Source organism: Ursus arctos, unplaced genomic scaffold (genome assembly GCF_023065955.2).
Source record: "Ursus arctos isolate Adak ecotype North America unplaced genomic scaffold, UrsArc2.0 scaffold_30, whole genome shotgun sequence".
Lineage (NCBI taxonomy): Eukaryota > Metazoa > Chordata > Mammalia > Carnivora > Ursidae > Ursus > Ursus arctos.
Genome location: NW_026622986.1, coordinates 29,350,479 through 29,366,060, shown reverse-complemented (window position 1 = coordinate 29,366,060; position 15,582 = coordinate 29,350,479).

Here is a 15,582-nt window from a genome sequence, read left to right as displayed (position 1 = left end):
TTCTGCTGACATTCTTGTCAACATTTATTTTTTCCTGACTTGTTAATTTTAGCCATTCTGACTGGTGTGAGGTGGTATCTCATTGTGGTTTTGATCTGTATTTCTCTGATGCCAAGTGATGTTGAGCATTTTTTCATGTGTCTGTTGGCCATTTGAATGTCTTCTTTGGAGAAATGTCTGTTCATGTCTTCTGCCCGTTTCTTGACTGGATTATTTGTTTTTTGGGTGTTAAATTTGATAAGTTCTTTATAGATCTTTGATACTAGCCCTTTATCTGATAAGACATTTGCAAATATCTTCTCCCATTCTGTCAGTTGTCTTTTGGTTTTGTCAATTGTTTCCTTTCTGTGCAAAAGCTTTTTATCTTGATGAGGTCCCAAAAGTTAATTTTTTTTCCCTTTGTTTCCCTGGGCTTTGGAGACATGGCTAGCAAGAAGTTGCTGTGGCTGAGGTCGAAGACATTGCTACCTGTGTTCTCCTCTAGGATTTTGATGGATTCCTGTCTCACATTTAGGTCTTTCCTCCATTTTGAGTTTATTTTTGTGTATAGTATAAGAAAGTGTTTCAATTTCATTCTTCTGCATGTTGCTGTCCAATTTTCCCAAAACCATTTGTTGAAGAGACTGTCTTTTTTCCATTGGATATTCTTCTCTGTTTTGTTGAAGATTAGTTGACCATAGAGTTGAGGGTCCATTTCTGGGCTCTCTATTCTGTTCCATTGATCTATGTGCCTGTTTTTGTGCCGGTACCATACTGTCTTGATGATTACAGATTTTTAATATAAAAATTCACCATCACTTCTATCTTTCTCTTTCACCTACTTCCTTTAAAGTGTTCCTTATACTCAATGTCCATGTATCCTCACCTCCTTCCCTACTCCTCAAATAAATCTCATCACTCCACTGAGTCAGCTTTCCCTAAAAAGCTTTGCCAGTGATATCTATACTGCTAAAGCCAACGGTCACTCTTCTGTCATCTTATCTGAATATCTCTAAGGTGCATCTAACTCCATATGTCCAAAACTTAACCTTGAGTCTTCTCCCCCAGACCTGCTTCTCTTCTGAACTTACTTGTTCTTAGTATATGGCACCCGTTTCCCTTAATTCTTCTCCTTTCCTCACTCTTGCATATGGAATGCACCATCCCGTCCTTTTGGTCTTACCTTCCATATATCTTTTGGATCCATCCACTTCTTTCACCTCCACAGCACCTTACTATCTCATCACTTCTATCACAGACTTTTATAATGTCCCCCTAACTGGATTCTGTACAGTCTCCAAGCTATTCTCAACAGTGGAGTCAAAGTGGTCTTTCTGAAATATGCTTCATCTTGATACCCTCTTGCATAAAACACAAAACCAAAACTAAATTTGGTTACCAGGGCTCTTATCTCTGTGGTGGTTCACACACTGGCGTGATTATTGGATTTGTTTGGACAGCATTATTCCCTAAGAGCAGGGTGGGTTCATGTGTCTTGGGCTTATCACTGAGTCTCCGTGAAAGAATACATAAATGAATGAGTAATATATTTCACAAAAACTGTGCACATTCTTAGAACAAAGACAGAAGAGAGACTAGAATCATCCACTTATGCCCGTTTTTATTAAAATGGAGAAATTGCCCTCCTGTCATAAGACAACTAGCTCTCACCACAAATTCATGTTTCCCTCGGTAGTATGGAGTGATGGTTGAGGGGGGCTGTTGCTTTGCCAGAGGTTACATTTTCTAAACCTCTTGCATTAGCTGTGGCTTATGCAGTGAGTTCTTGCAAATGACATACCAGTGGCAGTTCCGTGTTTAATTTCCAGGGCAAAGATTTTAGGAAGAAGCTGTCTCTTCTTCCCTTGCCAAGAGCTGGAAAGAGAGGACTTTAGACGCCAGGGAAAGGTGGAGCCATAGAACTGAAGCAACATGAACCTCCAAATTACTGGAAGGAGGAAAGATGCCCACTAACTGATGACACTGCATTGACAATGACATGACCAAGAATTGATCAACTCTTGCGAGGAGGTGGGAGAGAAATCTGGCCCCCTACCTATTTTTGTAAATAGGGTTTTATTGGAACACACAGCTATGCCCATTTGTTTCTTAATTATCTACGGCTGATTTTGTACTCTAATAGTAGCGTGGGTGCAATGGAGACTGTATCACCCGCAGTGATGACAATATTTACTCTCTGATCCTTTATCCAAAAAGTTGGCCAATACCTGGTCTGTTGTCTTAAGCAACTGCAATTTGGGGGTTAATTGTTATAGCAATAAGCCTTGCCCTAACTAGTATATTTCCCAAAGCATAAATATTATCCCCTCTCATTCATTGATATATTCTTTCAAAAGTATTTCTTGAGCATCTAAAATGCTCTTGATCTTGGGGATGCAAAGGTAAACGAGGTATGCTTCCTGCTTTCAAGAAGCTTATGGTTTTGATAAGGAGACGGAGGGATCAATTGGCAGTTGAAATATGAGCACAGTGACTGGTAAATGTGGGGAGCTAATGACATATGTAGGAGGGGTACTTATGCCAGACTTTGAGAAGGTCTGTGCAGTGATGTGAGGAATCAACTCTGAGATGGATATTAATGTGCCGGAAATTTCCTGTGGAGAGTTTTCAGGACCCATTTCCGTGAGGGAGGGAAGGACACAGGATTAGGCCAAGGGGGGGGGGGGGTAGGGAGGTGGTGCCTCAGTCACACCCACAGGGAGCTCTGAACCAGAGTTGGGACAAGGTCGTGACCTTGTGTGGGAGGTCCTCTTCAGCGGTGCTATTCCCAAAGAGAAGGTCTGCAACAGGGCTCTCAGCAGCTGGGGTACATTCTTCAGTCTTGAGGGAGTATCTGATGGTGCACACAGGATCATTCTGTGACAGTCCCTGAAGGGGAGGGGGGCAGGGCATGTCTAAACCTAAATCTAATCTTTGAGCAGGGATTTTTACCTTGCAAAAGGAGGGGGCAGCAATGGGTTGTGGCAAGTACCTTAGGCAGAGGGAAAAAAACATTCAAAACTAAAAAATGAAAGAGAACATGAAAGGATAAGAAACATTCACTCCACACTGACCGGTCAGCAGGTTTCCCACGTGGGCACTTCCTGCCTCTGTCTCATGGAGGGAGGCAGGGAAACTGTCGACGGCCATCACTCCAGTTGCTTTGCCATTGCAGAACACCTGTATTCCAAGAAGCCCTGGGCCCCCATTAGATTTATCTTAACGGGTTTTAGACGAAGAATCCTCCATATAGGTATGTTGTAAGCCTGCAATGTGGGAGCAGCTTTCCAAGACCTGTTTTAGGAATGTGATATCTTGATTCTCACATAGTTTGAGTTAATTATCTTGAGTCAGTGGTTTCTCATCCAAATCGTGATTTCTCTATCTCCTGAAATTCTTCGTTCAGCTCAGAAACCTATCTGCTACTTGCCAAAGCTGTCCTGATTGACTGGTGCGGATGTGAGTCGAATAGTGGAATCTTTCGCCCGAATGGAAAACAGTCCCTATATGTTTCATAAACACGAACATAGGGAGACTGTGAATGATCCTAAGGGTGAGTAGTAAAGTGATTGGACTTATAGTTCAAAACAACTAAATGTTGTTCACTAACTTAGAACAGAGGAGTGACTGGCCTCTACAGCCGAAATGCCTGACAACACGTGTTTGTTCTAAATGCTCAGGAAGGATCCTTCCATTTTTCACCCCACGTTGAGAATTGTGTATTCCTAAGCATATCGCTTATCAGACTCCTTGAGCTGAAAGATCGTGAATTTATTTTTAAACTTCTGGTCATTATTTTCTATCTTTTTATTGAGTTACTGTATTACGAGTTCATGATATTCAATTTAGATCAAAATTGCAATTTTGAAATCATGCATGTGTTAGTATGTTTTAAGAACAGATTATTTAACACCATGTGATAAACATGTAGGCATTTAAACAAGTGTTGATTATGTGTTACTTGCATGAATCGTAGCCTAATATAAGTATGAAGCCCAAAAATTAAAACAAATCTCCTTAGGAGCAGAGTATTAGAAATCTAAGCTTACCTATGCTCCTTTCTGACCCCATACAGGTCTGTCTCCCTTTCCCCAAAAGCATTTTGTCATTTCTTTAATAGTTAAAAAAAAAAAAAAACTACACATATATTTAACCTAAATAATAATCTTGTGTTTTGCAGTGTATTATCCTATATATATGTGTAATTATACTAATAACTGTACTGTATTGTACCACATTTAGTCTTTTATGGAATTTTGTTTTTTTCAATCTGCTTCCTACATCTACGACTCATCACCGCTTTTGCACGTAGCTAATTTGCTCATTTTTGCCACTGCAAAGTATTCTATGGTATGAAAATATCACAATTTACTCACTTTTCTCATTAATTGACGTTTTTTCCAGTTTTATTTTTTTCTATAACAAACCATGGTGCTTTGAATGGCTTTTGTATGTCTCCAGAAACACGTGGGTGAAAGCTCCTTCTGGATAGCTACCTAGGAGCGGAGCTGCCGCGTTGTAAGGTGTGCAGATGTCCAACTTCACAAGGTAATAATGGGAATTGTTTTCCACAGAGGGGGCCGCAATGTAATTCCCCCCAGCAGGGGTGAAGACCTCCGATTGCTCCCAGACTTCCCAGCATCCCTGCTGTGGGCATGGTTGTGTGGACTCTGGAAACTGAGGTCCAAATAGCCCTTGTCATTTACCAACTGTTCATCGTGGATGAGGTTTTTAAAATTCTTTGTTTACCTCTCTTTTTTGTGTGAAATGCGGATGATGGCAGAATTCTCAGGGTTCTATGAAAATTAAATGAGAGTTCATGTATGTAAGTACTTGGAACAGTATCTGGGTTCATAGTAATGCTCTATATTTGCTATTATTTTCTTAATTTTTGCCAGTCTGTTAGATGTAAAATAACATCTCATTGTGGTCCAGTGTCGCATCGCCCTGCTTCTAACCAGGTTGTCTGTTGGTCTTTCTTCTCTCGTGCCTATTTCTTTTTTTTTTTTTTTAAAGATTTTATTTATTTATTCGACAGAGATAGAGACAGCCAGCGAGAGAGGGGACACAAGCAGGGGGAGTGGGAGAGGAAGAAGCAGGCTCCTAGTGGAGGAGCCTGATGTGGGGCTCGATCCCATAACGCCGGGATCACGCCCTGAGCCGAAGGCAGACGCTTAACCGCTGTGCCACCCAGGCGCCCCTCTCGTGCCTATTTCTATCTTTTGACCATTTCATTCACTGGGCTGTTCATCTTTTTCTCCTGTGTTTTGGAGTTCTCTATATATTCTGGATTTCAAAACACTTGTTGATTTTTTTATTTTTTTTTTGCAAAATATTCTTTTCTAAGTTCGTAGCTTCTCTTTTCACTTTTAAAATGGAGTATATATTTCTTTTTTTGTGGTTAGTGGGCTTTTTCTTTGCTTTTTTTTTTGGTGGGTGGGGGGAATATGTTTAAGGAAACTTCCCAATTTTAAATCAGAAGAATATTTTTCCTAGATTTTCTTCTGATTAAAATTTTGCCTTTCTTAGTTAAGTTTATAATCTACCAGGAATTTATTTTCATGATCAATGAGAAGTATGTACTATGTTTCACATTTTATATACGCATAAGTACTTAGGTCAATATCATTTACTGAATTATCCTTTTATTTATAATCTTCTTTCCAATGAACTGCAATGCCACTTGACCCATAACAAGTTTTTATGTATCCATTTATCTGTTTCTGGGGTTTCTATTCTCTTTCATTGATCAATTTTTCATCTCCACACTGATAACATTCAGCCTTAACTGCTATTTTTTAATAATGGGTCTTGGTATCTGATGCCTTTCCTTTTTCTGTTGTTTTTTAAATAATGTTTTGGATATTCTCAGTTCTCTTTTTCTTATACATTTTACAAACAACTTGTCAAATTCCTTAAAAAATGATGTTTGAATTTTCTTGAAAATTACATTGAATCTAATGATCAATTCAGGACCAATTAATATCTTGATGATATTCCTCTCCATGGACGCCCCTCTTTTTTTTTTTTTTATGTCTTTTTAAATGCATTTCAGTCAAGTTTAATTTTTTTTTTTCCTCCATGAAAGTCTTGCAGTCGTTTTGTTGGATTTATTCTTAGGTGTCAGCTTTTGTATAAAATGTTCCCTTTGGGTAGAAATACAGTTGAATTTTACATATCGATCTTACTTGTAACCACTTTGTTAATTCTTTTATCAATTCTAATCTTTGTCTGTATTTTGGTTGGGTTCGGGTCTCCATATAGACGGTCACATCAGCTTTATGTTTTATAATTCTTTCCTGTACATTCTTTTTCTGGGCACGGTGCACCAGTATGACTTTTCAGTATTGATAATTCCACAACTGCCTTGTCACACTCTCTTTGTCTTGTTTTTATTTTTCAAATATATACTCTCTTGGTGGAATCGTGGGAGGAGGCTGCTTGCTTATTTCCTCTTCTCTGAAGAGTTTTGGTGCGTGTTCAACGTTCTCTTCCTTGAAAATTGGTTTGAACTCACCTATCGATCTGTCTGGGTTTTGTTGTGCTTTGTTTGGCTTTTATGCGACTCTTTCAAATGACTGATTAGCTACGTTAACCGACAATTCTGGTTTCTTATTTCTTCTTGAATCACGTTTGGAAAATTATATTTCTGCCGTCTTACTTTACGCTTCCTATTTGTTCTTTCTTTCTTTTTCTCTATTTTTTTACCATTTGTTTTCCTTATTCATTTTTTTTTTAAAGTAGAGATAAAATAGACTTTAAGAAATCAGAATGCACCATAGTTGCCTAATAAGATGAGGTCTTGTTTTGTGAATTTTTGTTTCAGTTGGTGGCGCATGGGTACGTCATTTTTCAGTCTAGAATGTCTGGAAGGCACTGTTTTCGTGAAAGTCTTTGGTGGTAAACCATTTCAGTTTTTGTTTACTTAAAAATCCCTTTATTTTGCTTTTGTCCTTGAAAGACAGTTTTGCTGAATGCAAAACTCCAGGTGACTAGCTGGCCTCCCTTAGCGGTTTGAGGGGAGGGTTCCACTGCATTCTGGTCCTCTCTGCTGTCGTGAAGTCCGCCATCACTGTTTTAAAGGGCTGTTCTGTATCTGTGCTGTTGCGCAGTTTTGCCACGATTCAGCTCTTCCTTTGTATTTGTTTGGCTGTTTTACTTTGAGTTTTGGGATGCATGTCTTTCATCTGCTGAAATAGCCTCAACCATTATCTGTTGGGATATGGCCTGTCCTCCATTTTGCCTTTCCTTCTGGTGTTGAACTTAGATTTACAGGAGACTTTTTCATGGTATCCTCCACTTTTCTGAGCTTCTCTTGTAAGATTTCTGCATTTTGGCTGATGTCTTCAATATGTCACCCTGTTTACTAAATTCACTCTTCAGCGGTGTCTGATATGCTGGTTCACTCCACCAGCAATATTGTCATTTTAACCACGTCTTTCACTTCTAAAATTCTATTTGGCTCATCTGCACACCTGTCTGGTCATTTCATTTTGACAATCTCTCTCTCTCTCTCTCTCTCTCTCTCTCTCTTTTTTTCCACTTTTGCTAACTTAAAAAAAAATCTTCAAATTCTTTAAGCATTTCATACATAGTTATTTCATATTTTGTCTCTTTGTTCCAATATCTGCAAACCTAAACCTGATTCTATATCTAAACTTAAATCTAAGCCTAAATCTGCTTTTGTCATTTCTGCTATCATTTATGGTGGCTTGTTTTTATGTGTGTCTGGCAATTATCAATTGGGAGCTCATGTTTGCTGCCTCTTCATCAGTGGAAATCCCAATGGCCTCAACTCGGGACGCTTTCTCCTTCATGGAGAACTTAGGTTCAGTTTGGTCAGGAGCCAGGGAGAAATTGGACTACGTTAGCTGTATTTGCGTCCTCACAGAAACGTGGCATCTCGGCTCAAGCTCTCCCACCCCTAAAAGGGCCTCAGGCTTATTATCCAATTCCTAGAACTGGCATGAGAATTCGTTCCCAGGGCAATGTAGCTTTCTATTTCCACTTTGGGTTTCAGCTCATTATTACTATTTTATTTGTTTGGAGAGTTTTGTGACCTGCATTCAAGCCCCGCTGTCCATTACAAAGTGTGTTTCTTATCACCTATCCAGGACTTAGTTGCCATGTAGCAGGGGAAGCTTTCAGAATGCCTGGCCTCACATGCTATTAGGAACAGAAGTTAGACAGCTACGTTTTGATAATGTTCATCATCATTGTTCCACGAGCAATAGCAATAACAATCTTATACTCTTTGGATGGCACTGGGTTCTTTCACAGTGTCTCTGTCAAAGGCAGACACTTACAGATACAGATGTGACTGCAGAAGACGCTGAGTGTCCTCCTAAATCACAGAAATGCTTGCAGTCAGAACCCGGATAAAAGCCTAGATTTCTGATTCTTACTTCATTGATTTTCCCCCCCAATATTTTATGCTGACATTTCCTTCTTTTTCACATCAGTCTTCTTATCAACTAAAACATGGCTTTAGGGGCTGGAGAGCCGGAGTTTATCTGGTGTCTGAATGCTACCGAACTAGAAAATACTGTTTCGGAAGACTCCCAGGAAAGACTATTTCACGAGATTCTTCGGCAAACTATTTAGGACCTCATAACTCTCCCATGAATATTGCCTTTACTTCTATTGGTTTCTTCCTGCTGAAATCTATGCTCATTTCCTTTTATTTTCTTCTCTCCCAAAGGAGGAGTCTTGCTCATCAGACTCCAACGTCACCTTTCCTTTTTTCATGATAATCACCTCTGAACTCATTCGATCTTCTTCGTATACTATGAAGATATTATGAAGATATTATGGAGGTCCTAATACATGCCTTAATTCTCTCTTCTTTGGACTAAAGATATTCTCAGTTTACCTGCCATTAAAGATATTATGCTCTAACCTTATGAGGTTTTTTTTGTCATTCTTTTCCGGATATTCTCTAGTACTTCCACATTTCTCCTAAGGTAAGAGAAAGTCATTTTTTGTTGTTGCTGAGAGATCAAGTCTTCCTTGGCCCTAGCTTTTCTTATTCCAAGACTGGAAATGACTTGAAGATTACCCCGTTCCTGAGCAAGCCCTCCTTTTCTACACTGAGTGTGTGATTAACGAGACCAGGGGTGAATGGCATCCTTTTAGTTTTTCCCATTTGAGCAAATTCTCGAATGATTCTCTCTCCCTCTCCTTTTTAAAAAAATATGATAGATATTTTGATTTGGGCTGATCAGCCCAATCAAAAGAAAGTCAGTGATTTCAAGAGCTCTAAAAATGTATCATTTTAAAGAAACAGAATAAAGGTATCCTCCTAGCAAATTATGGCTTATGTGCTAATGTTTCCTTTGTAAATATGATCCTTGGATGGACTGGAATGCTATCATAGTAACAACAGAGGCAACAACAAAACCCTTTCAGACCAAACACGAGGACCAACTTGTCGAACAAATATGCTTAGAGTTGAGAAGAAAAAAAATAGTCCAAAGCGATCTGCAATCTAACTTCTTACCATTTCTCCTCATAACAACATCTGTTTTTGATGCACTTGTTAAATTCAATTATTAAATCTTTTTTTTTTAATCCTAGCTGGGTACACAGGGTGATTTGCCTGAGTTGAATCATACCTTGCTTTCTGCTTTAAATGTCAGTTTTATGTAGTATTACTGGAATTAACCTGACCGTTCCTATTTTTTAAAAACAACACTGTTTGGAGTATTTCAAGCTTTGGTTACATCGCTTCCTGCATTTCTAGACGGATTTTCAAATTTCCTCCACCCCTTGCTGACTGGAATCACAATAGGTTTTATTGTCAAGTGTGTTGGGGTATCAGGCTACTAATGCCAGAAATGGAGACTCTGGGGATCTGGTTCTTAAGACATGGGTGTTCTCCTTGCATCTATCCCGCCTCCCTCACTGCCCGCCCTCAGACTTGTAGATATGGGCAAAGCAAGCACTGTGCAAGTCTAATCAACCAGATCATTTGTCAGACGTCACTCTCGGTGCAACTGAACTGAAGGTCATCGCATTCAGTAATATGGAGCACCTCCTCTTCTCCACTCAGGCACCCCCAAGTGAAAAAATAAAAAGGCACTGAAGTTTGGCCACTTGAAAGTGTGGTGGTAACCATTTAGTCGCAAACAACACACAGGCACAGGAAGCTGAAATAGACATCTCTACCTATAGAAAAGGTTTCCTTTATTGGAGGAGATTATCTGAGGAAACAAGGAAGATGACCCGGATTAATCTTATTTGAAGACCAGTGTTTTCCTCGATACAACATCGCAGTTGCAACTTCCTTCAGTATGCTGGGGCTCATTGGCAGACTGTGTTCTTAAAGCCTGTGGCATGTGGAATGGAAGGAGACACAGCATCTGACAGGTGTCCTCTGAGCAAGCCTTGGGGTGGAGGGGGGTGGTGGGAGGTGTGAAGGATAGGAACATGAAGGGAGGCCGCCAGGACATTCCAGGCACAGGGAACAGCGTGTGCAATGACATGGGACCCAGACGTCACCGAGCTCAGGCAGGTGAAGGCAGAGCATACGTTTGAGTTTAGCTAGAAAGCAGAATATGTGTCGGAGACAGGGACCAGGAAGGCAAGTTAGCTCACGGATGAGCAGGACTTGATTAGGTGGGCAGTAGGGAGATACTGCAGGGTCCTAAAGAGGGACTGATGGGACAAGAATCTGGCCCGAAGATGACCAAGGACCTTAGGGATTTGGGCACACAGACTTATTGACTCTTGCAAAGACAAACCCTAAACTTTCCAAGACCATTAGAGAGCTGGCATTCCTCCTTGAAGCCCTGGACCTCAGAGACAATGGCGGGGCAGAGCCGATGAGCCCCAGATGTCAGGGGTAGATGCCGGGCCAACAACTCGGGAGGAGTAATTCCCAGGTCCTTCCTTACACGATGACCTGCTCCTAACCCCCAAGAGCAGGTCTTCTTCTGAGGCGTCAAAGATCGGAGAACTTGACTCCCCTGTTACTCCTGAGTTCCATCCGACTTTCCTTAATGTGGTTCTTTAAAAAATTTTTTGACTTCTATTTTGATTCGGATCCTAGTTTGACTGGGTTTGTTATTTGTGATGTTTCTGGGTTGCTCGGCTGGCTGTGCCTCTGCTGTCTCAGATCCCGAAAGCCACCGCCCACTTTCGGATTATCCGAAAGTCTGGGGTCTTCATCCCAGGTTCCATTTCACACGTTTATTCTTTTTGGGGAGGAGCTCTGATCTCTGCCAAGGAAACGTCAACCATTTACAAACAGTCTCTATCCCTTTAAGAAAACATTGAACGTTTTCTCATGTGACTTTTTCACTGATACATTATTTATGTTAACTTCAGATTTATGCTACATCCATTAAAAATGCTTACTTTGACTTTTAGCCTACAGCTAATTACCATCATGTAATCCTGGGGGGAAATTATTATATACGTATAAGAAATGTAAAAAGACCTTGTGTATTAAATTGTGCTTATTACCAGAGTCTCCCAGGAAGTAGTTAAAGGTTTATATAGTCACTTGCTTCGTTTATGAGTGAGAAGACTGACAAGTTACTTTCTACCCCCATGTACGTGTTAGTCAAAATGAAAAGCACTTCGAAGAAAGGGTTCTAGATTCTAGGGATGAATCTTCCATCCTTCTGCTGCCTCCTTTGGAAACCCAAGAATCTGGCATTTACCTTAGAGATGGGTGATTAAAATCCTGACTGAGATGTAATCACTTTCTTCAAGATTTGTATGTTGACTCTTATTCTTTGGGGGTTTTCCTCAACATTTCCAGTTTAGTTACAGATCTGTCCCTCCTCCTCCGACCTCTATACGCTGGAAAGAAGTCAACTTCCTGCAGCAGCATAACTTCCAAACCTGACAGGTGGTATTTAGACATTGATTTATGGCCTCCAACCTCCATTAGTTTCCATCCCTGTCCACACATCATGGAGACCCCTGGGTGCTCCGTAGAAGCACAATGTTTTTAATGGATGTGAACTTAACCATTCCTGTAACATCTCTGGTTTAATGCAGATACTTTTGTTAAATGACAATATAATTACTACTCATCGGCAAACCTCAAAAAGGTTGGGAGGTTCGGTTCAGTTAAACACCCGAGAGCTCAGATGCTTATCTGGAGTTTACCCCTAGAGTTTGGCAAGTCCCGGCTGGAAAAGCCTCACGATCCCAATATCAGCCCCCTTGTGTGGCTGAAGTTTTTCCAGGACGATGAGAACAATTCGATACAAACCGTATTGTCCTGGAGGAGAACCGTCCTTCTTAACAGTGGTAGGAACCGTTCGCCTCTGTCCCCTTCCCTGATTCTCCTTTAGAATGTTTACCGCTGCAGAATTTTCTAGCAGGTTTCGCCTGACAACAGATTGGGGGAGGGGTGGAGGTGGCTGAAGATGACTCAGATCAATCCCATTTGAAAACCAGTCTTTTTTTTTCCTAGAAAAAAAGCATCAATGTTTACACTTCTTTCAGTGTGCTGGGATAAGGTCATTAACTTAAAAAAAAATTAAGATACTTTCAACGCCATGCGTTTTGTGTTTAACTCAGGAGGTGCATTGCATCAGTGGTGGTTTTTCCAGTTTTATGTTCCTCTAAATGACCTTTTTGTCCTTCTCTTGTCTTCGGTTTCATAAGGAGGTTTTGAAATGAGGAAGAACTGCAGTTTCGTAGGGGCTTCTAGCACCGTCTTAAGAGAAGCGCCTTTGTCAGCTGCTGTAGTGGGTGATTTTTCTACTTCCTGTGTGAAAGCAGGACTCTGGAGCCGAGATGGGGCGTAGCTGGAGTCACGGTGAGGAGCTAGGCATCCCCTGACCCTCGGTGTGCAGATCATGGCCTCCTCTCGCAGACGTGACACTTCGAAATGCTAGTCAGGTCCTTACAGTGGAAGTTAAAATATTTCTTTTCTTTCTTTCTTTCTTTCTTTCTTTCTTTCTTTCTTTCTTTCTTTCTTTCTTTCTCTTCTTTCTTTCTTTCTTTCTTTCTTTCTTTCTTTCTTTCTTCTTTTTTAAATTAATTTAGGAGGGGCGCCTGGGTGGCACAGCGGTTAAGCGTCTGCCTTCAGCTCAGGGCGTGATCCTGGCGTTCTGGGATCGAGCCCCACATCAGGCTCCTCCGCTAGGAGCCTGCTTCTTCCTCTCCCACTCCCCCTGCTTGTGTTCCCTCTCTCACTGGCTGTCTCTATCTCTGTCGAATAAATAAATAAAATCTTTAAAAAAAAAAAAAGACTCTCTTTAAAAAAAAAATTAATTTAGGAAAACTGCCACCATCTCAAGACAGTTTGAGCTTATGCTGAATTCCAGGGTCGGTGAGTCTCAGAAGTCTGTCTTGGTATGAATTCTTGTGAGGTAAGGTTTTGAGCTTCCGAGTGAATTCATTTCTCTTCTGTGTAAACAGAGGAAGATGGATGAGTTTAATCCCATTCCACAGGTATACTTTTGAATAGCCACCGTGCGATTAGAGTGTGCAAAGAATAAAGGGGAAATAGGAGAGGTACGCAAGGCTATTCCCGCGATCGACCCACTGATGAGATAAATGAAATAACTCCAAATTTTCTTGACTGACTTTCTTTAATCAGAAGAGCCAGTCACATAAGCCAGGCTATCATACCCCCTACCGCATTTTAGCTCCAAGAAAATTCACACTACTTTTACTTTTTTTTTTTTTAAAGATTTTATTTATTTATTGGACATCAGAGAGAGACAGCCAGCGAGAGAGGGAACACAAGCAGGGGGAGTAGGAGAGGAAGAAGCAGGCTCCCAGTGTAGAAGCCTGATGCGGGGCTCGATCCCAGGACCCCGGGATCATGCCCTGAGCTGAAGGCAGACGCTTAATGACTGAGCCACCCAGGCGCCCCTGCTTTTACTTTGAGCAAGGTTTTTGAAGGGTTTTTTTTGAGAGGCGTGTAAATAAAATATTTTTTAAAAATATTTTTAAAAATACCTTCGAAACCAACATGTTGGAATGAACATAGAGCCCACGTATAATTTTGATCTCAGTAGAAAAGTTTAGAAGCAAATCTAAGATAAGCACAGGTATTAACCCCTAACATAGCGTCTAGTTCATAAAATTACTATTGTTAGAGCTTTATGTCCTCTTCCACCATCCGTTACTTGATTTCCAGCAGCGTGAATTGCATTTTATTTCAACAGCTTTTCCTGGGCTACGATACGCCGGCCTCTCTCTATCCTCACGGGTGGCTGATTCCCTCCTTGCGTGCCATTATGGCCACACTGACTAGGGAGTTTGCCCTTTGCCTCTTTGCACTCCAAGTTCATAAAGTCATTGGAGATCTCTTAATTGGTTATGCATTTCAACAAGAGCCACACACAGTCTTTCCAGAGAGTTGGTTTGCATAATCCACTGGGTACATAAAATCTTTATTAACCAGAAGATAAACACCAAAATCCCTCAGACCTTTAACACTCACTCCCAGATTAGCTAATGGGGATTCATTCCACCAAAGACAGGACCGACCAGAGACCATCGGCCATGAGGGGCTCACTGGCCCAGGTACGACACCTGGGCATCATTTTCTTGGGTTGGGCAGTCAATTAGGGGAAGGTGAGCCTGGTTTCTTTTCTGGTAGAACATCTTTGTTTTCTGTGGCAGGCTTTAAAAGGGTATTCAGTAACTCAACCGAGGAGGGTTTTTCCATCATTTAAAAAGGGCTCATTAGACTCTGCAAATTGATGCAGTGCAAACAACACCGAAGGGTCTGGGTTCCCACATAAATTAGCTCGGTTTGTGCAAGATGAAAAATGCTTTGGCCACAACAGCCAACACTACAAACACAGCCGAGCTTGGAAAAAACAAGGTGTGCCCACTGTGCCTCTTACATCACCAGCAGTCATAAAAGTGCAGTAATTAAACCTTAGCTGACAATTTGCTTAATGATGTGCGAGGCCGAGAATCCGAGGAGCCCCCACATGGGATTGGCTGCAGTTTCTGCCATTCCAGGGGGAGCGGTGGCAGTGGTGGCAGCCGCAGGACGCTCCTTCACTTGAGAAAATGGTGACTAAGCCAGGAGACGGTGGGGAGGGCGGCGAAGCCGGGCCAGCTGTTGCAAATCGTCAAGGTCATTTTCCCTGTAATGAGTCGGTGTGAGTGAGAAGGTACTTAAGGTGTTTTGGAGCCATCCATTTATAATTAGCCAGGCTGAATTTAAGAAAATTACACTATTCCCCCACAATATAACTTAGACCAATTAACAGCTTAATTAGTTCACTATCATAATATGAGGGAAGATTTCTCATTCAGTCTTCTGCCTTCAGAATTACTATTATTATATAAGAAAAGAATCTTTTTAAAGTTCGTGAGACATGAAGCCTCAATTAGAACTGACCCAGTGCTGTGAGTCCAGATCTCTGGATAATCTCTTTCATCCACATTCTGCCACAGATTCACCTTTGACCCATGACCAGATGCTTGACCCCATCCTTTTGCCATCCATAACATTAGGAACCCACTGTCCATGGAGGGGATTTCAATTTGATTCCTGGTAAGCACGACCTGCTTGAGAAATCTGAAAACCTTCCAGATAGACGCAGCCTATAGCTAGATGCTTAACTGTAGGAATAAAGAGTGGTACACAACATTTCTTGAGTTCTTCTTTAA